Here is a 27,122-nt window from a genome sequence, read left to right on the forward strand (position 1 = left end):
GCAAGTGGGGGGTGATGTGAGGTACATGCAGGTGGGGGGTGATGTGAGGGAGATGCAGGTGGGAAGTGATATGAGGGAGATGCAGGGGGGGTGATATGAGGGAGATGCAGGGGGGGGGTGATATGAGGGAGATGCAGGGGGAATGATATGAGGGAGATGCAGGGGGGGATGATATGAGGGTAGTGATATGAGGGAGATGCAGGGGGGGTTGATATGAGGGAGATGCAGGGGGAGGTGATATGAGGGAGATGCAGGGGGAGGTGATATGAGGGAGATGCAGGGGGAGGTGATATGAGGGAGATGCAGGGGGAGGTGATATGAGGGAGATGCAGGGGGAGGTGATATGAGGGAGATGCAGGGGGAGGTGATATGAGGGAGATGCAGGGGGAGGTGATATGAGGGAGATGCAGGGGGAGGTGATATGAGGGAGATGCAGGGGAGGTGATATGAGGGAGATGCAGGGGAGGTGATATGAGGGAGATGCAGGGGGAGGTGATATGAGGGAGATGCAGGGGGGGGTGATATGAGGGAGATGCAGGTGAGGGTGATATGAGGGGTGCTGGAGGAGATATGATTTTACCCGTGCGGCCTGATTTTTTAAAAATATTTATAGGGGGGGGGGGGGATCTTTTAAAAATGTATTGGCGGGGGCATTTTTAATATGTATTGGCGGGGGCATTTTTAATATGTATTGGCGGGGTGGGGTTACATGTATTTAGAGGGATGGTTTTTTTTGGTATGTATTTTGTGGGGGCACTAGTAAGAAAAAATTAGCTGACATTAAAGATTTTCTTTCTATAAAGCCTACTTTATTTATTTTGGTTACAAATGCATTATTTACATTAGTTATGCATATATATGATGTCTGCAGTACAGTACATGCATCTTAAAGTGGAAAAAAAATAGTGCTTCACTTTAAGTACATTTTCACTTTACATACATGCTCCGGTCCCATTGCGTATGTTAAAGCGGGGTATGCCTGTACTTATTTAATTGTGACCGTGCCGATCAGGACACTTTCATAAGGAAACTCCCAATGAAGTAGAGTTTCTGATAAGCACTAAGAGTTTAATAATCCTCAAAAGTGTATTACACCATGTCATGATAATCTCATGGGATATTATGTATTAGAGGTGAGAAGTTATGAGTGCGGTTATATACTGAGTCGTTTGGAAGGAGTGTTTTTTTTTTACTCATAAAAATGGTCAATCTCGCAGCTGATTTATGCGTTAGGCCAGGGCCATGGTCAAAAAGACCGTGCTGAGCCGCGCTGAGCAGATGCACTTACCCCCTGCATCTGTAATCAGCGCGGCTTTAGGAGCCGCTTCCGCACGCGTGCGGAGGCTTCTGGAAACGCAGGAGACAGGCAAGTTTAAATTTTGCCGCTGAGGGAAGCGGAGGGCCCGTCACGTGACTGCCAAAAGCCAATGGCAGTCCGTGACGTCGGCGCCGTGACGTGGCGCACTAGCCCCGTCCCCCACATGGCATTTACAAGCGCGCACGCTGACGCTCATGCAGGGACACTAAAAAGCTCCTGCTTGAGCAGGAGCGCATGAGTGCCGGCGCTGCTCAGCGCTCTTCTCACCATGTCCGAGGCCTTATATGGTTTCAATGGGGGGAAAATCGTACTGAAGTCTTAGCAAAGATTATGAAAATCAGATTTCAACAGAGGTGTGTTTGGACTAAACAAGCGATATCTCATCTTCCTGCAGCAGTGACCTCTAAGAGAAAACCTATGACATACTGTATGGTAACGTAGTGTATAGGGATTTCCGTTTTGTGTTTTATCCTTTTATATTAGGAAACTGTCCTGCATTTATTGTAATTGTATGTTCTTGTAATCCTTTTTCTTTAATCGAAGCACAGTATATTTATATATGTATTAAAACATTTAGTAAGTAATGCTTTGGGCTCTGAATGAACTGATGGCACGCTTTGGAGAGAGTACTTACATTTTCAGACATTTTGTTACAACAAATTTGTTTGTGTATTAAGTGCATAGTTTTTTTAAACAGGGACCTGCGACCCTGGCAGATGTGTTAATTCTCTCTTTTATTTGCATTTCTCTGGTGGTGGCAGCGTATAGATATGATTGCAATTGAGTAATGGGTTAATATTAACTCATTGGAAGTACCTTTGCGATAGAGAAAGGGGAGTTCACTACAGTAGCCGTGTGCATCAACCCTGGCTGCATATCCAAGTCACGTGCTCACTTGTGTGCTGTTCGTGACAGATGGTTTATGGGGACGGATTGTGGAGAGATATTGTTCATTTGAGGGACCTTTGCGAGCTATGCATTAACCCTTGTCCCGTGTGTAGGTCACGTGCTCACAGGTTTGCCGTACATGACACACCTTCACAGACATCTAATGACACATCACAGACACATTCAGTACTGCAACTAAAGGTTGGAAGAAAATACATTAGTGCAGTGTTCCAGGTTATGGATCTACTTCAGCCAACCTCAAGTTTTGTACTCCCACTGTCAGCATTTCCTTAAAGCTAGACAAAAGGTAAATTACATTGCAATTCATGTTTAGACAAATTTGCAAAAAATATATTTTGACTACAGTTCTGCCACGTTCCAACACAAAAACCAGAGCACAAAGACATACAGTAAGTGAAAATAAACCCAAAATCACCAACTTGCATCATGCCACCCACCTGCCTACTGTTTTCACCCAATTACATACATGTTACAACATCTAAAAGCTTTCCAGAAGTGTTCAATAAAAACAAAAATAAAACAAAATAACACACCACAAATTTGACCTGTATAGTTAAGGGTTATTGACTGTGTGCAAGAAAACAACGATAACAAAAATGGAACAGGGTCCATCATAGAAAGAATAAACCAACGGGCCAAAAACAAACAGGAAGAGTTAGACTTATGCGGGTCAAATTCTGGCAGACTGTCTACCCTTCAGAGCTCTTGGGTGAATCCATCTAGGAAGACAGAAGGAACTTAATATCTACAGCTTAGACTTCGAGGATAGAAGGGGGAGGGATACGATTAAAACTTGCAAATACAAGTTTCAAAGTACAGGAGGGAAGATATTAGGTACGAGACATCTTTAACAGGCCTGGGGCCCCTTTATATTAGCCCCACGCCGATTTGTTCACATGGAGCTATTTTGTATGGAGAACTGAGAGAGTGCGCGCGTGTACAATACACAGAGGCAGAGCGGTCATTTACCGCTCGCCAAGATCCCACCTCCCAATGCATGAACTATCGCTACGCAATGCACATGGTCTTGGAGAGCAGAGTGGTGGTGATGGATAGATCTGCCTCTGTGGTGGGGACTGCAAGCGTGCGGTCTGTTCTCCGGTGGAGCGTGTGTGTGTATATATCTATATCAATACCTCTCGCTCTATAGCCATACTCTTGAAATAAAAAAAAACCCTTAACAGTTTTTAGAGTAATCTTACGCCACAGAAAAATAGCTAGCGCAACTTTTATTATCTAATATTCTTAGTACACTAGCTATAAATCATTTGAAGATGGATGCACTAACTTGATGAATTGCCAGGAAGAAAGTCAAGCATAGTTCCAAGGACAACACAAAGATACATTCAAGTTGACAGTTTCTATTAAGACACCTAGTGTTTCAGCTTTCGGGAGTTACTGCAAAATTACCCACACAGAGAAAGGAATACAATACCCATGAAATGCCTTGCACAATCAGCCTCAGTCACATATATTTTTACAAGTTCATTTTTGTTAATGTTAATCAAAAGATAAAAGGGCCTGTGTACTGTTAGCATACCATTTGCTGGTGAAGACTCTGAAAATGTCACTTTTCCTGAGAATAACAGCACACTAAGGCTAAGGCCCCGCTCCCAGAGTCAGCGCGCCCGCACTGCAGACAGGCGGTGCGCTGACATACACAGACCGCGATATGCGGTCTGTAGGGAGCGGGAGGTGGGCGGGAGTGGGAGGTTTGACAGGGAGGGGGGGCGTGGCTTGAGCGGAGGGATGCGCTACTCTCCCCCCCTCCCTCCACGGACTCGGGCTGGAGCTGCTGATGGTAAGTAACACACACACAGACAGAGGCAGGCACTCACGCACTCATACACACACACACACACACACACACACACACACACACACACACACACACACACACACACACACACACACAGACAGGCACTCACGCTGTTTCACTCCACACTCCTCCCCGCTCCCCGAAGCCTCTCCTCCTCCCGAAGCCTCCCCTCCCCATTGGCTCACAGCCACACCACGTGACGCGTCAACGCTAGGGATCACCATTTTCTTGTGTCCCATAGCGGCTGACGCGCCACAGCGTGTAGTGCGCTGGGCCGCCAGGGGGGACCGGCTCGGGAGGATTCCCCTGCTGGTGGGGAACTCGCGTGTGGCCGCCCGCGCCAACGAGCGCAGCGGGACCGAGGCCTTAGAAATCAGAATGGCCTCAGTGAGCCAATGAATGAATGAAACGCTGTATTCCCATTTTGTTCCCCCCCCCCCTTATCAGCCAGTCAGTCACAGTTTATTGCACTGTCAATTCTTAAGCAAGTGATCAAACAGCAATTATGCTCCAGGGCCTCCCCAGTACAGATAACATTAACAAAATGTACACGCTCAGGAAGATGGTCCACAGAAGTCTGAGATCTCTGCCTTTGCATGATATGATTTCCTGCATGCTGCTACACAACTATAATACTGGGTTACATAAAGCTGGTAAAGAAGACATTCTTGAGGATGCCCTTATGAGGGTGCACTCTTGCTAGTTCAAGATGGAAGGGAAGTGCATGGGAAAATGTCTGGTCTACAAGGTGCTGTAAAACCAAAAAGTGCTAACCCACTTTGCCAATGACAAAAAACCATTAGGGACATATTTTCATCCTGATCGCATTGTGGAGCTCACGAGCATTTTTAAAAGTTTAATTACTGTCACAAATTAAATGAATTACATTTTGTTGTCACAAAGACAGATTGTTATGCTTTCAATGAATATTGATCACAGCTGCATTCCTTCATCGGTTAGGTACAATAAACCAGCAAAAGACAAAAATACCCAATGCTACATCCAATGTGACAAAATACATAGTTAAATACTTCAATGTTGGTATTCTCCTGAGTAAGGGTCATTTAGTTAAACCCTTTGGCCAAAGCGTTATAATCCTGCAGCCACGTCACGGCATGACCACTAAGCAGGTCCTAACACTACATGTAAACATATACTCATTTACCTCTGCTGGAGGGAGAATGGCCTCAGTGGACCTGTCCTGCACAAGAACATGGGAAAACCTGCTACTTAAGAAGTGGGGTGGGGTGGGCGTAAACCCTGGGAGGAGGGACCACTAATCTCCAAACAACTGATACCAGTTGAAAAGTAAAATTAATAATTTGATACCAGTTGAAAATTTTAATTAACTGGTATCAGTTGTTTGGCGGTTAGTGGTCCCTCCTCCCAGGGTTTAAGCTCACCCCACCCCACATTTTAAAGCTGCAGTTCAAGCAATATCCCACATGTGTGTTTTTTTTTTTTTTAATAAATCAGTCCTGTAGTAAGAAAAAATACTTTTAGCATTTTCTGTTTTAAAAAAAAACAACTTTGAAAGACCAATTTTCTTGTATTCTATTTTAACAAGCATGCTTGTTCCTATAGCAACCATTTACATTCTCCATATTTAAAGATGTCGCCAAACTTTGCCGATCAATAGACGGAGAACGAATTGACTGGCAGCTATGCCGTTCTTTAGGCAAGTAGAGATTGCCCACATGAAACTATTGAAGTTAAAAAAAAAATGGGAGTTTGAACTGCAGCTTTAAGCAGCAGGTTTTTTCCACAGCAGGGGTAAAAATTAGAGTTTTCCCAGGTAGTGTTAGGACCTGCATACTGGTTATTCCGTGAAGTGGCTACAGGCTTATAACGCTTTGGTCGAAGGGTGGAACTAAATGGCCCTTACTCATGAGAATACCAACATTGAAGTATATAACTATGTATTTTATCACATTGGATGTAGCATTGGGTATCGTTGCCTTTTGTTGTATACATTTGGCCACGCTTTGTATACACACACACAAACACAAGGTTCTGGGGCTAGAGCTTGCTGGGATTGTGTGTTTATTAACAATAAACCAGCCCCTGATTCAGTACGTATTATACATTTGAGTATACTTGTGCCTGCTGGAGTGAGGCTTTCGGGCTAACAATTACAATGCTTCTAAAGATGGAACTGCTAAAATGGTACATCATCTCTTTAGAGGAGTGCTTTTTATTGCAACTATATATTGTATCATGAGGAACAGCAACTACAATAAGTAGGATTAGGGAACAGCTTGTTGATGAAGTGCAATGAGTGGTCTAGTCAGGCCTTACAAATATAATTAACTTGTTCACGTCTCCCACGCCAAGTCGTCCGTGAGGCTACTCTTGCGAGTGACCGTGTCTTTTTTTTTTTTGTACTAAACTGCAGACTGACCATATAAAATACTTGGGATTTGGTAGTCTGATTTCTCTCCCATTTCATGATTCAGTCATACACCTTATTCATACACTTGGCTTTAATGACATGTTCTTAAATCATAGCCAAGGACCTTGACTAACCAGCGGGTAAAGATCTAGCAGTGCTGAGTGTTGACATCGGTTCTGTTAAAGCATCCATTTTGTAAAATGCTTTGTGTCTGATGACCAGTGTATAATAAAGGAAGTGTTCTTGATGCAGACAATACATTGCTAAGGATCCTTAGCAATAGGTGTAGAATTATCCAATCCTTTCAGATTTAATGTTGCAATAAAATTAAAATAAAATCATTGCAGAAACATGAATAAATGAGAAAGGAACTTAACCTTGTTTTTGCAGAGCTGCAGCCTGCATGCAATGTGCAACGTTTAATTGAAAGATGCATACGGGGAATATTGGCAACAAATTGTCACAAAACAGGAGTGTTCCAAAGATCTTGCACTGCGGGGGAGGAAAGCTAAACCTGCTACAGAAATCAAACGCTACTCAGTATATTAAAACTCCTCATTACAAACGGCATGGATTGCATATTTAATCCAGCCAGCTAAAGCTACTTCCCATCTCATTTGTATCCAAAGAACTCAAACAGCCACATGATAATGGTGAGAATGGTGAGAAGCGTAAACTAATCGCACTTATAGCAACTTCCTTGCGGTAGAAATTGAACATTTAGATTTCTTAACATTCAACTTTACTTTTTTTTTTCTGGGATGAGACAATTATATTAAAACAGACCTAAAATTACATATTTGCATGTGCCAAGCATGGAAGCCTTTGTCTTATTCCATTGCTTTTGGTCGTTTTAAATAAAGCACATACATATCTAGCAGTATGTAATCTGAGTTCCTGCACCAACATGCTAAATGCAACAATATCATGATTACCTGGTTAATAAAGCATACCATTATATAAATAATTTTTACAGGCAAAAAAAGCACATGGCCTTCCCTGAAAATCAATATGCTAATCACCACGGCTAACCCATAATTGCCCTTTAAAATCGCCTTCAAATGCAAAATGTTAAACACGTACATGGAAACACTACATCTTGCTGGATACCAATAACATTGGGAGAAGCAACAAAAAGTCAATACTGTACTTCAGTAATCATGTGTGCGCAAATTGTATCGTCTTAAATACACACACACACACACACACACACACACACACACACACACACACACACACACACACACACACACACACACACACACACACACACACCTCTGAAAACCATAATTGCATGTATACCATTCACATTTCAATTTGTTTATAACTTATTTTTTAGTAACAGAAAGTCTCATGTGCATAATCAGATAGCAATAAAGAATTATTAAAGTCAAAGGCCAAGGTGTTTTATTCCACTGTGGGCACTTTCGGCAATTTTCAGTCTACAGGAAGAATATGAAGATTTTATATAAGTACCCCCTCACTTCCACTCTCCCTGCACCCTCAATCCCTGTGTTTCGGAATTTGCTCAGAACCCTCATTCACTCTTCAGATTAGTAGCTCACAAATATCAGGTAGCAAAACGGTATATAAATATTCTGTTTCTGAATTCCAGCCATACCTGATGAAAAACCCTGAGAAGTTGGAAAGCTTGTCACATAACTACTTGTTGGTCCAATGAAAGGTATCGTAGCACCTACTCCCGCGCTGTTATTTTACTAAATTGAAGACAGGACCAATACGCCTACCCACCCTTCTTTACCAGGTAATCAACCTTGTGATTGTATTTGCTGTACACTTTATCAACAAAGCAACAAATACCACTTGTGGTGCATTTGCATGTCTCAGACAGGTCTGCAACAGTCTTTCCCCATTATTGCTTAGCATATAGTGCTTACACTGCAGCCAGGGATTCTGGGTAATGACATGCAAATGAGCAGTGTCACTCTTTACTTCTCACCCATTTTAACATAGAGCTCCATAAGCTTATGCCTGCCGTATTAGGCTTGTAATATAGTGCGCGCTGGTGCGTGTATGTGGCGCGGACATTTCGTGTGTAGAGGGTGAGCGGTAACGCGCGCGGCTAGGGGGCGTCAAAGTGCAGGCCGCACTGTGATTGGTTCACAGCGTCACGTGTCACGGCGACAGCACAAAAATACAATTCTCTTGTACTTTCCCTGGTCTGCCGCGCCACCGTTCACGGCCGCGCATCAATAGTATAGAAACGGCTGGCTTATCCAGCCAATTATAATTGGCACGCGCGCACTATATTTACAGGCCTAGCATAGCTTTTCAGCGCAGCCTGGGTTATTGAAATTAAGAGCCTTTTACCCTACTCACGGACAGACAAGATAAAAATAAAGATTATTTATACCCCATGGGAGCCCTTAATACTTGCAAAATAAATTAATTGCATTAATATTCTATTAAGTAGAAATACCGTGTTAGTCCAGTTGTGAAAGTGCAGAGTAAATTAGTACTTCAGCATTGGGTGATACCTTTTTTTTATTTGAACCAACAATTGATATTACAAAACAAGCTTTCGAGAGTCCTCCTCTCTCCAGGTGGACACCACTTCTCAGCCAGATAGTTCCATAAATGATTTAAAAATAAAAAATAAAAAGATCAAAAAGGAATGTTTAAAAAGTACGCAAGAACGAAAAACATTTGAACTCAAAGATAATGCTCTTTGACCCTAAAAATGGGGATTTAATGCGGATATGGGGTTTCTTACACACATCTTTTTTTGTAATGTTTCTTCCTGCCTCTACAATAATTAACCCCCTCTCCCTCCCTGCATGGTTCTATTCTATTCACCATTCTCTCTGCTATTCCTTTCTTACATCATCTGACTTAAGATTGTTATGCTGGTTTTTATTTTTACATCTGTGTCTAACAGATTAATAAAAAATTTAAAAAAATTAAAATTTAAAAAAATAAAAAAAACACAACATTGAACAAAAAAGGTCAAAACAACTGTCTGTGAGTAGGTTTCCTGGCTATGCACTTCTTCAACCCAGGCTGTGCTGAAAAGGTGAGTAATATAGAAGGTATAAGCTCATAGGGGTCCATGTTAAAGTGGATGAGAAGTAAAGAGTGACACATTGCTCAATTGCATGTCATTACCCAGAATCCCTGGCTGCAGTGGAAAGCATTGTTGGCTAAGGCTGAGGCCCCGATGCACGTGCCGGCACTGCGTAAGGGCAGCGCGTGGAAGGCACTTCACCGCTATCGGCGGTCCGTAGGGAACATTTTTTTTTTGTGGCGGGGGCATGGCTAAAATGGGCCAGGTGGGAATGGGCATGACGGGGGGGGGGGGGGGGTAATGTGTTTGCTGTAGCGATGACCATAAACTGGGAGACTGTAGAGATTGGAGATTAGTGAAGCTCAGGATGATATGAGGGAGAAGTTTTTTGAAGGCCGAGTGAGCTGCAGAATGAGTCTGATTAAATATCAAGTGCCATGTACACTCCCTCATTAATATCACACACACACACACACACACACACACACACACACACACACACACACACACACACACACACACACACACACACACACACACACACACACACACACACACACACACACACACACACACACACACACACACACACGAGAGTAGCAGAGTGGAAAGGGGGCGGAGGCAGAGGCTAGGGTCCCGCTGATTGGCTCCCTGCCACACCACGTGACGCGTCGCCGCACGGGAACACAATCCTGTTGCATCTCCTGCTGGCTGACGCGTCACAGAGCGTTGTGAGCCTTGCAGTGACGAGGGACTCGGGAGGCAGTCAGGAGCAGGTGAGTGGCGCACACGACTGCGCGCGCCGTCGGATGCTGCGGGACCTCAGCCCAAGGCTACGGCGCTGCACGCGCGCCTGCCAAGTCACCAGTACTGAAAACAATTTGACTGTCTTCAGGACAAACTGGTCGTGCAGTGCGGCAGCCAAGGGAGCTAGTGGGCCCGGCCCCATTGAGGGGCGGTTCTTGTCCCTGCAGCAGGCACCGGGGACCTAGCCTTAGAGATCATGGGGAAATCCAGGGTTGCAGACCTGTCAGACATGCATGCACCACAAGGGGTATTTTTATTTACTGCTTAACTCATGGAATCTTTTTGCAAATCAGTATTGCTGACCTGAGGAAGAGGGGAGAACTCACGAAAGCTTGTTCTTAAAATATCTATTGTTTGTCCAAATTAAAAAAAGGTATTACCGAATACTGAAGTACTCATTTACTCTGCATTAATTTTCTACTTCATATGAATAATTCTCATGTTGGAGCCTATAAAACACAAGGTTTCACAACAGTCTCATACAATTTGTTCATAAATATTGCAAAGCCCTACAGAGCATTTGGTTACCATAGTAATACCAAGCATTTAAGAAAAAGAAAAAAAACACGTGTGTGTGTGTGTGTTCCCTTGGAGCTCAACTGCGTGAATCTGGAGCCATAATGATTGAATTAATCTCCTGGACAAGAATACTTGCCTGGGAGGACAATAGGTTGGAGTCGGCTTCTCTCCGGGGGCCCAAGAAACAGCTGCAATATCATTGGACAACTTTTACTTCCATGTACTAGCAAAAACAAAAATGACATCTCACCAACCGGACAATCCTCGGAGATGGGAGGACCCCCCAGTTAAGCGAGGAAACCCCTTGATTAAACAAAGTAAAAACAAAAAAGGTTGCTATCTGTAGGGTTGCTGCTTTGCAATCAGGTGGCTCTTTATTTAAACCTCTTGCTTTCCATGAAAGGTACAATACTAGTCTTTGTTGGCCTTGGAAAAAGTGTTAAAAGGAACAATTATGTAACTGACAGCAGCTAAAACTAAACAGGAATAAACCGTTCCATGAGAACAGAGACCACATTACCCAAAAAAGAATCATGTTTTTCATACAAAAATACATTGGTAAATGAAAATGGTAGATATACCAACATGTCTGAAAAGCATAATAACATACATAAGTCATTACCCATACTCCAGTTTCACACCCTGCCCAAACTCACGTCAAGCTGCATGTTATATTGGATCATAATTAAAATGGATAAGGTCATAACCAGAACATTGCTGCGATCTATCCCTAGGTACTAGCATCAACGTAAAGAAATCGGGCTTTACAAGTTGAAAAACATTTAAAAAACCAAATGTACACACAGGACACATTTATTTTATTATGTATTTTTATGTACATGTGTCTGTGGAGCAAGAAAGAAAATGTGAAACGACCATTGGAATCCGCAATTAATCAAAAGTACCATGTCTACCAATCCCGTGCGCTATTTGTTTCCAGCTGAACATGGTGTTAATGATGCCAACATTTCAGCCCTTTCCCTCATGTCGTCACAAGACTCCTACAAATTCCTGCTCACAGGCCCATCTCTTCTTGACGTTAAAAGACTACTGTTCGTCTCTCGATCCATGTTAGGCCGAGTTTATAGTACGACTGCGACATTGCGCAGCGCCGTACCAAGTACATGCTGTCCGTCGCGGGTGCTCAGAGTGGGCGCGACCGCGACAGTGTGATGTCAGCCGTCGCTGAAAATCAGAAGATTTTGATATTTCCAGCAATCGAGGGGTGACATCACAGGCACGTGAGAGGGTGAACCGCTCACGATAAACCTCCCCCCTCTCCCCCCCCCCCCCCCGGTCGCGATCTCTGGTCTCCTGCACCAGAGTGCAGGAATCCATTAGGATGGCAACGGCTGACGTCACGCGGTCGCCGTCACCCCCACTATAAACTCGGCCTTACACTTACTTTGTAACTCCTTTTAACTTGTGGATGCACTGAGAGGGGGTCTCTGTGAGTTGGAATATTGGTATGGGGTCTCTGAGACACATTGTGGTATGCGACGACTAGACCCGGGTAACGAGTGGTTAATCTGTTTATGCAAGGCTTGCAGAATGAGTGTCCAGGAGGTATGGGGGAGTGAAAACAGAATGATTAGCAAGAAAAAGATGGTTTCCAGGCAGTTTAGGGCTCAAAATAAGATTACGGAAAGTTAGGAGGGGTCGCTATAATAAATATATGCTAAGCAGAAAAATATATCTTGTCAACAATATTTTTTATATGGGCATTGCATTAATTACACTGTATAAAGATTGCATAATGTATATCTGGCTCTTAAGTTTGTGATACAGAAGCATATACTGTATACTTGAGACCAAGCCTTTGAGACTTCCTCATTTTGGTCTCCTTGCATATGCTTGGTAATAAAAATCATTACTCATTTATCCTATTTTGGCCTCCACATTCGATTATTGATTCAGGCAATGAAACTAAACATCCATCTTTATTTTCACCGCTACCGTCCCTCCTGTATCAGTTCCTTTAGGCCTCTTCTTGAGCGTCGCCCTGTCTATTTTTGGCAGAGTACACTGTTCTACAGTTTATGTGCCCATGTATTATGTTTTGTGTAGGGAGCATAGAGCAGTTGCTTCCACTTATCAACTGCAGTAACCGGTTCCCGGAAGTGTGTTTCCAAATATGTTCTCTATGGAAAAGTTATTGTGCAAAGTCAAACACAAGTTGGCTTTCAAAGTAGTAGTGGGTGTGGATTCAGTTTGGAGTTGCCTGGCTATTTTCCCCTCTCTGGATACCAGAAGCAGGATTTCTTCGGCTGTGCTCTATCCACACCCACTACTACTTTGAATCTACACCGGATGGACTGCACGCCACAGACGATGCGAGTGCCCCATGGAGTGTACAGGTAAAGAGCCGCAGTGCCTTATTACATATCCTGTACACAACGGACATCATCTTATATATATTCATATAATGGTTGGGTGTTTATTGAAGTGTACATAGTTGTGGATGTCATGCGGACTCCACTAGACACTTATCCCTTCCAGTTCAATTATAGTGTCATACTTTGGACACTCCATCTTCATCTGGTCACTTAATCATATATTTTCTACAGATGGAACTAGCTCCAACTGTTGAGCACTACACTGACTTTACTGTCACAATTTGGCTTTCTACTGTTTATTTCATGGCCATTCCAGAAGGTGCAATTCCAAAATGAAAAGCTAATGTAGGCTATTGTAACTATGCATATCAAAATTAAAAGGTATGCTGCATACATACATTTTCCAGAACACAGAATTTCAATTAAAATAAACAAACAAATCAGGTAAATAACATACCTTTTTTGACAACCTTTACCTTCCTTCTGGGAATGCTCAGAATGTAGAGGGTTCAGAAGCAGCTTAACACGAAGATATTACTTGAATTGAAGAACTTCAAACTGCAGTCACTTTAAGATCTCCCACACACTGATTCTAAAACAAAATACAAAATAGGACATATTATAAAAAGAGGATACTGCATGTATTGGTGCGCATTCATATTATACAAATATATACACACATTGTTAATCTATTGGAGGACCAGTTAGCTTAGTTCATCAACACATTTATATGCATATCATATTTAACAAAATATTGGACCTGGATATAAACACCTGCATTCAGCTCATGTGAAGTGAGTTCCAGATTAATCCTTGGTTCAGGGGTGGGCAACTCCAGTCCCCAAGGGCCACCAAACAGGCCAGGTATTAGGGATATCCCTGCTCCAACACAGGTGCCTCAATTTGCGGCTCAGTCGATAACCGAGACACCTGTTCTGAAGCAGGGATATCCCCAATACCCGGCGTGCAGGTGGCCCTTGAGGACTGGAGTTGCGCATTCCTGCCGGAACCTGAAACCATAATCTAAGAATCCTGACCAAACAATTTATTGCATACAATAATGGTATAATACTGTAAAGTAATCACAACGGTAGATAAATCTGAGCTGAAACTGTAGTTTCTGTAAGAAATATAAAACGTATTTTTATTTTATCACTCAAATCTGAACTGGCTTTGCCAATCTTAAGGACGTATAGAAATCGATCTGCCAAGAGCTTGTTCACATTTGAAGTGATTAAGTAAAGAATATATTTTAGAGTTGTTTATATCAACTATCAATTTTGTTGGAATTGATGTATTGCTATAAGTTTACGTTCACAATAATTAGACTCTCTTAATAGATTACATAGGATAGAAGGCGTTCTACTCCAATGAATCCATTAGTGCTTATACACAAAAATCAATGATGCACCATAATTGGTGGGCTATAGGGGTTAATGGCCAAGACAAGCCAATGTTATTTGTGTGTGTGTGTGTGTAAGGTAACGAACGTAGAGGTAGAAACACTGATCATGGATTATATGTGCCCTCACTCCAGATCTTACTCTCTAAACCAGCGGTGCGCAAACTGTGGGGCGCGACCCCCAGGGGGGGCGCGACAATGCCGACGGGGGGCGCGGGGTTTACAGAGGCCCCGCGCGCTTCCCGAAGGCACTTAAATTAAGTGCCGGGGGAGCTGCAGGGCCTCTGTAAACCTAACTTACCGTGGCTCCGGCGGCTTCCTCCCTGCGTCGCCATGGCAACGCGGCGTCAAAATGACGCTGCGAGGTCATGTGACGTCACGTTGCTATGGCAACGTGACGTCATTACGCCGGAGCGCGGGTAAGTTGGGGTTGGGGGGGGGCGCGGGAGTGAGGGGACAGCCGGCAGGGGGGCGCAGGGAAAAAAGTTTGCGCCCCCCTGCTCTAAACCACAACACAGCTCTGCATTGATTTCTTCCACAAATCTCTAAGCAATCCCAGACTCATCTTGGGTACAGATTTCTGACTGGCGACTGTAGCTGTGCACATCCATGTAGTTATCATTCCATCGCCAGGTTAAAGCGCTCCGCTGCTGTCCTTGACTGACCGTTCTTATAGGGTCATTGAAAATGCACAACTTCATTTCTGCCAACTTCTCTTTAACTTATCGAAATTGGTCTAAATCATTTAATACTAGATACACGACTCAAGGAATGATTAAATTTTGCCATTTTATTTACAGAGAATGGTACGGCTAAGGGCTGTTCTATAGAGGGTGCGCTTGCTGCGCCGTGTGTGCTTGCTGCGCCGTGCGCGGCAGTTGTAGTTGGCTGAGGTTACTCAGCCTTTCTGTAATAGGGCCGCACGCACAGCAGTGAGCGTGGAACCGGCCGACAGGGGGGGGAAGATGAGGAAAATAAAGAATTTTGCGCATCTACCGCCGCTGAAATGTGTGTGTGTGTGTGTGTGTGTGTGTGTGTGTGTGTGTGTGTGTGTGTGTGTGTGTGTGTGTGTACACAATGTTAAGAAATATTTTATTCACCAACGTGTCTTTTTTTAATAATAAATTACACACACACACACACACACACACACACACACACACACACACACACACACACACAGTATATTACGGGCCTAACGGTGGAGAAAGGAGAGCCCACTTCAAAGGGGAGTTCATCTAGGTTAGTACAACAATCAAAGCTGCAATTCAATTATTAGGCAAATGTCGGAATCTGTTGAACTCCACTGGAAGTTCCTATCTTTACTATGTTCGCTATGCAGAAGCCAGGCACATAGGTACAGAACAAGACAGACAATGTGACATTATTTAAGTTCTAATCTCCAAAGAACAGGGCATTACTGGCCAATAATGCCCCGTCTGGAAGCGTTGAAGGCAGGGGCTATAGCCGAGCGACTTTAAACCAGCCAGGGCATTATTACTATTGTAGGCTGAATGTAGGCCTTTTTCATAAATAATAGACACTTTCGTATAGTTATATAGATTTTTTTTTAATTAAAATAAAATGGTAAACACATTAAAGCACCTCTATATACACTTACACTGCAGCTATCTATATCCACACACTGCCGGAGGGAGGGGGAGGAGCCACTGCCAGGCTGCTGCTTCCTGGCCAATCTCCTGTCCTGTCTCAAGAGCTGTTCCTGCATCCTGACCAATCCCCTGCCCTGTCTCAGAGCTGTTCTGAGAAAAGGAAAAGCTGATTGGCTTTTAAGCTGCCAAAAAAAATTTAAATACATTTAAGCTGACAAAAATTCCAGGCATTACTGAATGAATAATGCCCGGAATTAAACCAAATCAGAGAGCAGGGATTTCAATAATGCTAAAGCTGTAAAATTCCAGGCATTATTGAAATCCTTGTTCTGATTGAATAATGCCGGGAATTTTAACCAATCAGTAATGCCCGGAGTTTTTGGCAACTTGCCAATTCAGCTTTCAGAGATGATGGGGCGCACACTAAGAAGTTGAAATTAACAACAGTTACCAGTCCGCTCTTCTCCTCACACAGCTCGGCAGCATACAGTATGCAGTCTCTCTCTCATAGCTGTATCTCCGCTCTTCTCCTCACACAGCTCGGCAGCATACAGTATGCAGTCTCTCTCACAGCTGTACCTTTGCTCCTCTCCTCACAGCAGCATACTGTATGCAGTCTCTCCCACAGCTGTATCTCCGCTCCTCTCCTAGCAGCATACTGTATGCAGTTTCTCTCAGAGCTGTATCTCCGCTCCTAGCAACATACTGTATGCAGTCTCTCCCACAGCTGTACCTCCGCTCCTCTCCTCACACAGCAGCATACTGTATGCAGTCTCTCCCACAGCTGTACCTCCGCTCCTCTCCTCACACAGCAGCATACTGTATGCAGTCTCTCCCACAGCTGTACCTCCGCTCCTCTCCTCACACAGCAGCATACTGTATGCAGTCTCTCCCACAGCTGTACCTCCGCTCCTCTCCTCACACAGCAGCATACTGTATGCAGTCTCTCCCACAGCTGTATCTCCGCTCCTCTCCTAGCAGCATACTGTATGCAGTCCCTCTCACAGCTGTACCTACTCTACTGCCTCTCTCACAGCTGCTAGTGCTGTCAGAAGCTGGTGGGTCCTAACTAGTAACTTTGTTGCTTGCAACAAAGTAATATTTCTTTCACCACTTGTATACTGTAGCTTGTGCTGAGGTAATTATTTCGTTTGTAGTTAAAATCATTGTCCCCCCCACCTCTCACCCCCTCTCCTTCACCCACCCAACCCCCTCCACCCCCCGCACCACTCACCTCTCCCTATTTATGAAAAAAAGCCTACATTTAGCCTATAATAGTAATAATCCCCTCAGAACAGGTCATTACTGGCCAATAATGCCCTGGCTGTGTTAAAGTCCCTCAGCTTCGCCTCGGGCCTTCAATTCTTCCAGCCAGGGCATTATTGGCTAGTAATACCCTGTTCTTTTGGGATTATTACTTAATTAAGTAACTATTTTTTTGTATAAAAATGGGGTCTGGGAATTTGACTTTCCACCAGTTACACTCAGTGCGCGCTCCCCACCCCCACTGTACATTATTTTAATACTTGCAGACGATTCTGTTTCAAACCTTTCCGTGGCAAATATAGAAGCCCCATCATTAGCAGCGCCATAACTTTCTCAGTCACAGAAACAGCACATTATGCATCGTGCACCAATCCACTTAGCTATATTTGCAATATGCTTTAGCTTATGTAGGAACAGTTGTCCTCTTTTCCAAAAAGGCACCAAGCCTGTAATACTGTCAAACATCTTGGCAGCGGATGTGGCAGGGAATGTTGGAAGTCAGACGGATACATAGACTACTGTGCATGCACAGCCTGGGCTGGTAGGGCAATAAAAAAAAAGGCCAGATAAAGGACGACCTAATAAAACTACAACAGGAAGCCAGAGGGTAATGCACAAAGAAAAAAGTCCAGCTTTTCACAAAAAATCAGAGCAGAGTCACACAACGTGCAATTCAAAAGTTCTAAGTGTTTCAAAGCATTGAAAAGAACAATGAAGTATTTTACTAGAAGAAACATTGAGAGCAGTTTTGACAACATTAAAAAAAAAAAAAAAACCTCTTCCTATAGGGCATAAACAGTCTTAAAATCACACACTAGTTTGTGGAATTTTCCATGATAATTCTCTTTTTGTCTTCTGAACCATACTGAAGTGTATCAAATGTGCATTGTGCCCACAGCCCCTTAGATTTCCATCATCAAGGACATGTAAAGGATGAGGAACAAGATTGTTTGAAAAATGGTCTCCGTTCACCCCCCAAAATGTTCTACTTTTAACCAAGTCTCTTATTAAGATTTGCTACCATGAGCTGGCAGACAAACTCTCCGAGCTGTGTTAGACACTACCAGCAAATTCAAGTTTACAATTCCTGACTCACATTTCTGGTTTAAAATTACGGTTCAGTAGAACCACTTCAAAAAGACTACAATGTTGGCACACTGCTGACCGTGAAATAAGAATTTTCCCCATACACCAGAGTATATATAGCATTCACAGCTTGAGGCCAAAAGATTTATCTTTCTGTTAGTGGATTTCAGAGGAGCTGGTTTCATGCTCTTAGGACGCACATAATGTGATTCCATTCGAGAAGTCTAGCTGAATACATTGCCATTGGGGAGAGGGTGACAACTGTGTCGTGTAAGAGGGGATATGATAACCATATACAAAATCAAATACAAGGAGCTTTCAAAACAACTATTCATCCCAAGGGCAGTACAAAGGGCATGGGGTCATCCCTTAAGGTTGGAGGAAAGGAGATTTCACAAGCAACAAAGGAAAGGGTTCTTTACAGTAAGGGCAGTTAAAATGTGGAATTCATTACCCATGGAGACTGTGATGGCAGATACAATAGATATCTTTAAAAAACAAAAAAGTTGGACAGCTTTTTAGAAAGCAAAGGTATACAGGGATATACCAAATAAGTAAACATTGGAAGGACGTTGTTCCAGGGAATAATCCGACTCCAAATATTGGAAGTCGGGAAGGAATTACATTTTTCCCCATGGATGATATGTTACTGGGGTTTTTTTGTTTGTCTTCCTCTGGATCAATATACTGCAAGTACGGATATTGGATAAAGTATCTGTCGTCTAAATTTAGCACAGGTTGAACTTGGACATATCTTTTTTTTTGTTTGTTTGTTTTTTTTTTCCCAACCTCTTCTACTATGTAACTACGCCCCTGAAATTGGCAAACCCAGTTATAACCCTAGCGCAAGGTCTGCTACTAATAGGCAAGTCATTATCTCCCTTAGCCTCAAGTACCAAAACTATATTGTATGCTCTTTGGAGAAGAGGGTTCATTGTGCCTAACAAAAGTTTGTGTTCAGCGCTATAAAAGAAACAACTTTCAATTGTAAACCTAAAGTTTAAGATGAGGGTAGTGGGGGGAGTTCCCTGTCATTTCACCCGTTTCTTCTGGACATTGGCCCCTTTTTAATGAGGCCTCACACATTAAGTTGAGTCTTTAACTCTAATGTCCTTAACTCAAGTATGGAGCAAACAAGTTTGACAAAAAGTCATTCAGAAACTCAATGGCAACCGTAAAAAATAAAAATATTTAGGCCTTTAAAACAATATTTATGTTTTTAATTAATGTAAATTACAGAATACAAAACCTAATAAAACTATTAGTGGGACTCCATCTTTAAAAAAAAGGTGGAAGCAACTGAATAACGCTGGTTCTCTGAAACTAAAACTAGAGGGATTTTGAACAATCATCTTTAAGCAATGTATGAAGTTTCTTGGTACCTATTGTGCACATGAAAGAAGGGCCACAGTAGCTTTATAGGCAAACACTATTTAGATAAGCAACCTAGCCTACGCTAGCTACACCACCAGTGTGCCTAAAATTATCAATGCTCTCCCCCCCTTCACTCCCCTTTTCCTCCCTCCCCCCTCACCCCTTTACTAAGGATTTAGTGTCTCAGTGTCCAAATAGGAGAAGACCACATCCCACGTCCAATGCCGGCAGTACCAAGTGTGCTATAGTTAAGCAAAACGTACACGGTAACCAGGAGAGAGGTCAAAATCAATCAGACATAAAGATCTACCATATGCCAGTTACATAGATAAATAAACCCTTCTTGCCTCATGACCCCCACTCACTCCACCCAGGTGCCCTAACACAAGGAAGAGCATGGTTTATGTGTGTATATATGTTGACGGGTCTCGCGCGTCTGTGCCCGCGTTGTTGGATTTCCCCCACCGGGCCTTAAGCCCGAATGCTGGCAATTAATCCCAGCCACACTTTTTGGAGGCCTCTTGGCAGGCGTATTTCTACTTTCTCTTTATCTGCTGTTACTGTCCCAGCAGAACTTTTCCTCCTCCCACTGCCCCTCCGCCCGCTCCCCCCAGTCTGCGGACTATAGCTCTGTCTCCTCAGCCGTAGAATTATACTCCTACCCACCCAGTAAAGTAACTATACAAGGCCCCTCTAGTGGGAAAAGAGAGGTCCTAGGACTCTTAACTAAACACAATGATTATGGCTAGTCAAAAGCCAATCAAATTTGTCTCCCTTAACGTAAAAGGACTACAAAATAGAAAACGGAAATTGGCCCTCCAAGAGATGAAAAACACACGGGGAGATGTAATATTTCTTCAGGAAAACATTTAGTAATACATTCCCTATGAGTTTCTACTCATTTAGTAGTAAAAAACGAGGAGTCGCGGTGTTAATACGCCAAGGAACTCCATTCAATCATGTCAAAACGGTTTCGAACCCAGGGGGTAGATTTCTTGTGGTATATGGCTCTCTTTCTGGCACAGCGATCTCCCTGGTCAACCTGTATGCGCCTAACGAAAACCAAATAGAGTTTCTAAAAATGGTCTTAGACAAGATCGAACCAGCCTACCTGTCCTCGATGATAGTAGGGGGGGGGATCTAAATATGGCCCTAAACCCTAGTGAGGATAAGTCGATTCCCCCGGACCGTTCACAGGTGGCATCGTCCCAGAAGGTCGGAAAGAAATTCAGGACCATTATAAAGGAGTTTTCTTTGGTGGACATCTGGAGAACACAGCATCAGGGCCAAAAGGGACTACACTTTTTACTCCTCACCTCATCAGACCTATTCTCGCATTGATTACTTTCTGGCTACCAAAAATGTTCTGGAGGCCTCCCTAAATTCGGATGTTGGCCCGATCACATGGTCGGATCACGCCCCTATCATGTTAACTCTCTCTGTTCCATTTGTAAAGTCAAGCACCTTTAGTTGGAAGCTAAATGATTCCCTATTGAATCACCCGGAAATAGAGAGGGAAATTAGAAGAGCCCTTTCTGAATATTTTAGTATCAACTCAGGTTCAGTTACATCCCCAGCGGTACTTTGGGAGGCCCATAAGGCAGCTATTAGGGGTAATCTCATCTCCATTGCATCCCATAGAAAGAAGGTTAAAGTAAAACTACTTAAAGACTTGACAGAAAAAATTATAAACCTGGAGCAGCAACACAAAATTAACCCATCGTGGAAAATTTACAAAACCCTGACCGCTGCCAGGAATGAGTTGAAAAAGATCCAATTGGAGGATGTAGAAAAGGCCCTTAGATGGACCAACCAGAGATACTATGACAAGGGCAATAAGGCTGACAGACTTCTAGCTAGCAAGCTAAGGGGAGTACAAAAAAGATCCCAAATCACTGCGATCAAGAATAGGTCTGGCGAGACAATATATAATGATAAACAGATCGCGGATGAGTTCACTAAATTCTACACTAAATTGTACAATCTCAGAACCCAAGAGGAGAAAGGAAGGGCATCAGCGTCTGTAGCAATCTCGAATTATCTTGATAACTGTAGCCTCCCACCCTAACAGAGGAGGAAAACCAAATGCTTAACGGGAAAATAACACAAGAAGAATTAGCAGACGCAGTACAAGCATTAAAAATAACTAAAGCCCCGGGCCCTGATGGCTTCACCAATGTGTACTACAAGAGATTCCTCCTGACCCTATCAGTCCACCTACTGAACCTGTTTAATTCTTTTATGGAGGGTAATCCTATACCAGCATCGATGTCCCTAGCTAACCTTGCGATTATTCATAAGGAAGGCAGAGACCCGATGCAATGTGGGAGCTACCGCCCAATTTCCTTGTTAAAACAATGACCTCAAACTATACAGCAAAATACTGGCAAACAGATTAAACCCTATCCTGCCCAGACTCATAAACATCGACCAAGTTGGATTTGTCTCAGGCCGCCATGCCTCAGATAACACCCGCAAAATAATAAACATAGTAGATCACATTAACCTCACAAACACCAAGTCAGTTCTTCTGAGTTTAGACGCAGAGAAGGCGTTTGACAGAATCAATTGGCTTTTTCTTGATAAAACTATGCAGAAATTTGGCTTCAGAGACTCGTTTCTCGAGGGTGTCCGGGCACTTTACCAAAACCCATCGGCGGTGATCAAACTCCCGGGAGGCACAGCAAAAAAGTTTGAAATGAAAAACGGCACAAGGCAGGGGTGCCCCGTCCCCACTCCTCTTCACTTTGACTATCCAACCCGTAGCGGCCAAAATACGCGATAGCGTGAACATCCAGGGCGTACTAATTGGCGAAACAAATTATAAAATCTCGTTATTTGCCGATGATATTATTCTAACCTTAACCCATCCCCAGACATCCCTTCCCAATCTCCATAAAGAACTGGTGGACTTTGGCAAAATCTCAGACTATAAAATTAATAACGATAAATCTGAAGCCCTAAACCTAAATGTACCAGAGCCAGAAGCTAAACTGCTCAAATTGAATTTCAATTACAGATGGAGTCCATCCTACATTAAATATTTGGGAGTGAATGTATCAGGAAACTACAACTCGCTATATCGACACAACTATCCGACTTTGTTCGGAAAAATAAAAAAAAGATCTGGATAAATGGGAAGGTTACATACAGAACACCTACAAGCTCATATTGAACCCCCAAAATAGTGCTCAGTAGCACTCCTCTGTGAAACTTATATGCTTATATATATGTTGTGGGTATTTTGGGGGTTCAATATGAGCTTGTAGGTGTTCTGTATGTTTTACAATTCTTGTTCAGCTAGTCTTAGCTGATTGGAGGGTGGCAACCTCCTACCTAATTGAAGCTCACTCCCTCCCACATTTAAATGGTTAAAAGCTCACTCCATGGCATCTCCCACTCTCAGGGGAACTTGCCTGCTTACAGTGTGATTGTGACAAATCTATTATAGAGTGCTTTTCCTGGTGATGTACAGGTTAATAAAAGCTTCAATCAGACTTAGAACTTTTGCAACTAATATTGACAGATTTATTATAAATCATTCTTCCTGGCATTGCACAGGTTATTAAGAATTTATATTAGTGTTAGGGACCCTTGAGATGTGGTCTGCCATGTAGTGGCTCAGGGGCTTACAACAATTTGGCCAGAATGTTAAACTAAAAGACCATTTTATTTATTAGTTATTTATACATGTATATTTAGGCACTGTACCGTATATAAGTTTTTCTGGATGTGCACTGAGCTTTGTCTGTGTTTTATGTTATGTTTCTGGTTTTAAATAAATGGGAAGGTTACCAGATCTCATGGATCGGGAGAATGATCTCGGTAAAGATGAATATACTCCCTAGATTGTTATATTTTTTCCCAGACACTCCTGATTCATGTCCCGGGCTCTGAACTAAAAAACATTTAGAACAGACTGTTTAATTTTATTTGGAAGGGCAAAAGACCCAGGGTCGCTAGGTCTGTCCTTCAAGGAGAGAGGAGGCCTGGGGGTGCCAGACATTTTAAAACATTACCAAGCTGCCCAACTGAGACAAGCCGTAGTGTGGGACGCAGACCCGGGCCAATATTGTTGGCTAGATATAGAGTCCCACTACGCTAAAACGCCTTCTCTGCTGGCCTGCCTCTGGAGTTCGGGTAGAGGTGATAAAATCGGCGCACAAATTTCAGCTACGTGCGATGAGGCACACGTGGGAGGTCTGGTTGAAATGTAAAACCAAGTTCAAACTCTCCTCTCCGGGATCACAGCTTACCCCGATCCAAAACAATCCCAAGTTTCCCCCAGGATGTGAACCAAAACAGTTTGAATTCAGATTAAGGGGGATCAGGGCAGTCGCTGACCTACTGAGCTGTGGAAGGCTGCTGAGCTACCAAGATCTACGCACCAAATAGAAGGCGCCAGAACTAGACGCATTTAAATATCTCCAAATTTAGCACTTTCTTCAAAAAATGTCCCCAAAATTTGAATTCCCCCCCCTCACAAACTTTGAGATGCTGTGCCAGACTGGCGCGCATCAAAAAGGTCTAATATCTAAAATATACGCTGGAATGGAGACAACAGCAGGCCCCTCCACACATGACCATATGCTCAAGTGGGCGGCAGAACTGAATATAGATATAGACAAAGAGGATTGGGAAGATATTTGGGACTCAGCTTCAGGAACTTCCATTTGTACCACAACGAAAGAAAATATTTACAAAATCATGTTTCACTGGTATCTTACCCAAGTAAGATTAAAGCAAATCTACCCCCTGGCCTCGGATCTATGCTGGAGAGGCTGTGGACAGAGAGGCGACATGGCCCACATCTGGTGGACATGCCAAAAAATTCAGAATTTCTGGCTCACAATACAAATTTTAATCCAAGAGGTAACCGGCCTCACGGTTCCCACTGATCCACTGACCTACCTACTGGGCAGGCCAAAAGAGGAAATTGACCGCCCAGTTAGGAAATTAATCTCCTTCATTTTAACAGCGGCGAGATGTGCAGTAGCGTTCTCCTGGAAAAAGACACTACCCCCTCCAAGCAGATGGTTAAGAGAAGAGTGAATGAAGTAATGTTGATGGAGAGACTAACAGCATTCCTCAAGCGCAAAACTGAGGAGCACTATAAGGTCTGGGAACCTTGGATGGGCCATTGACCCAGTCCAACAACCCCGACCGACATCTAGTTGGAAAACCCAGCTGTCTTCACAGATAGAAGGTTCGCTACAACTGGGATGGCGACAACACCCCCCCTCAACCCTCTTTCTTCCCTCTCTTTTTCAGACCTCTCTCTAACTGGGCCACTACGTGACCCGGAGGTCCCGCCTCTCTCGGCGATACCCTTTCCTATCCAATATGTTCAAAAATCAATTTTGTATTAGGTTGTTATGGCTTGTAATATGCTTGTAATTCTGTATATTCCGTAATAAAAATGTTTGGAAAAAAAAAAAAAGAAGAGCCACAGTAAGGCTTTGGGGGCCTGGTGCAGCTAAGACAGGGGGACTGTTGTCATCTTGTCCACATGGCCAGCCCATACGGTAATCATGACATTTCTGTCTCTGTCTGTCTCTGTCTGTCTCTGTCTATCTCTCTCTCTCTCTCTCTGCCCCCATGTCTGTGCGTCTTTCCTGTACCCCTCTGTCTCTCTCTCTACCCAGGCTGCCGGTAGCAGAAGATGGGTCTGACTTCGGGCCGGAACTAATTTACGGGTTCAGACTGTAGGGGAGAGGGGGGGTGCTCCTTCCAAGGCCGCGCCTGGGGCAGATGTCCCAAACGCTCCCACCATCGGGGGCCTGGATGTCATGAAATATATGTTTTACAAAAAAAACAAAAAGACTCAAAATATAGCTTTAAAAAATGGAAAGAAAGCTGAACCTTAAAAAATAAACATAAACTCCTGCGTGACAAGTAGATTATGTATTCTGTTTTACAATCCTTTAAGTTTGTCTATCTTTGTTTGCTCAATATTCACAGTTCATTGACCGTTTAATTAGGCAATGTGGTGCATTTAATTTTTTACCTGGTCTATTCTTGGAACCCATGGATGACCTATCCCGAGCGCTAAATGCAAAGAGAACATTTTACATCTTAACAGTTTGATAAAATTTTAGCCTCAGGAAAGGTCTCATCTTTTCACAATGTGACGTGCTACAAAAACAAAATAGATCACCTTCATATATTCCTCAGACCCTTGAACATTTCAGTCTGTGCATTTTCAAATGCTAAAAGTGTAAATCAAGATTGTTCAGTTGTGTGTATTCTGGTCTTGCAAGAGGTTTTTTGTTTCACACGTCACAACTCCATCGATTTCCAAACGATGAGAAAGTTATGAGTAAGTTAGATAATGTTTATATAAACCAGTGGTCTCCAAACGTTTCAGTATGAGGGACACATCATATATTCTATACATTTTCATGGGCCTAAGGGGGGAAAAAATATTTTTATCATTTTTATATATTTTATAAATGAATGAATAAGTTTTATTTGGATCTTTTTTGGGTAATCAGCATATGAGTCAGAACAAGAGAGAAATGTGACAATTACAAAGAAAGAATGCCATGCATACACTGGGAAATGATATATAATGAGCAAAAATATATATATTTCAAGTTGCTGCAGGCCGGGTAAAATCTTATAGTTTGGAGACCCCTGATATAAACACAAGAAAGATTTAATAACATTGAGCTTTTTTTATTATTATTTAATTAGAAGCCGGGGAAGACATTTTAAAAACGTAGGAGCCAACCAGAATATTTATGAGCAAAAATTTTGTTGAGCGGCAGCAGGCTGAGGGGGAGGGGTGGAGTCTGTTTCAGTTCTCTCCAGTACGTACGTACGTACGTGCGTGACGCAGGACACCGACATACAAGCAAGCAATATTACTAGACCATATAAATTTAGTGAACTGGATTAAAGTATGTTCATTTTCCCTAAGAGAAGCAAAAAGACTAAAACTTCACATGAGGGTATTCAAGGTTACTGCAGCAAGAAAATGCAGAATCCTCATTGTGCTTGGTTAAGCACCTGTAAGTCAGCTACATGTACCTGATGACACAAGCAATTATATAAAAGCAGACTCAGGCAAGTACTGCTGAATTTGTCTGTAGAGCTTAAAGATAATGTATGAACCAAATCAATGTAGCAAGGGATATCTAAGGACTTTAAAAAAAAATGTGTGCCTTAAATATGGGTCTCATGGCTTGTAGATAAGTCACACATTTATATTTTGACTGTTTAAATTTGATCAAACTAGACAATACATTTATAAG

General features: G+C 42.9%; 1 protein-coding gene across 2 annotated transcripts in view; it reads right to left on the reverse strand.

Moving 5' to 3' along the window:
- Nucleotides 1-27,122, reverse strand: part of FAM168A (family with sequence similarity 168 member A) — a 152,294-nt gene that overhangs the window by 104,729 nt on the left and 20,443 nt on the right. For both annotated transcript variants that reach the window (XM_075592730.1, XM_075592731.1), the window contains exon 2: nt 13,583-13,717. The gene's annotated coding sequence lies outside the window, so the exon portion shown is untranslated. The remainder of the gene's footprint in view (nt 1-13,582; nt 13,718-27,122) is intronic.

The sequence above is a fragment of the Ascaphus truei genome, chromosome 3, assembly GCF_040206685.1.
Source record: "Ascaphus truei isolate aAscTru1 chromosome 3, aAscTru1.hap1, whole genome shotgun sequence".
Lineage (NCBI taxonomy): Eukaryota > Metazoa > Chordata > Amphibia > Anura > Ascaphidae > Ascaphus > Ascaphus truei.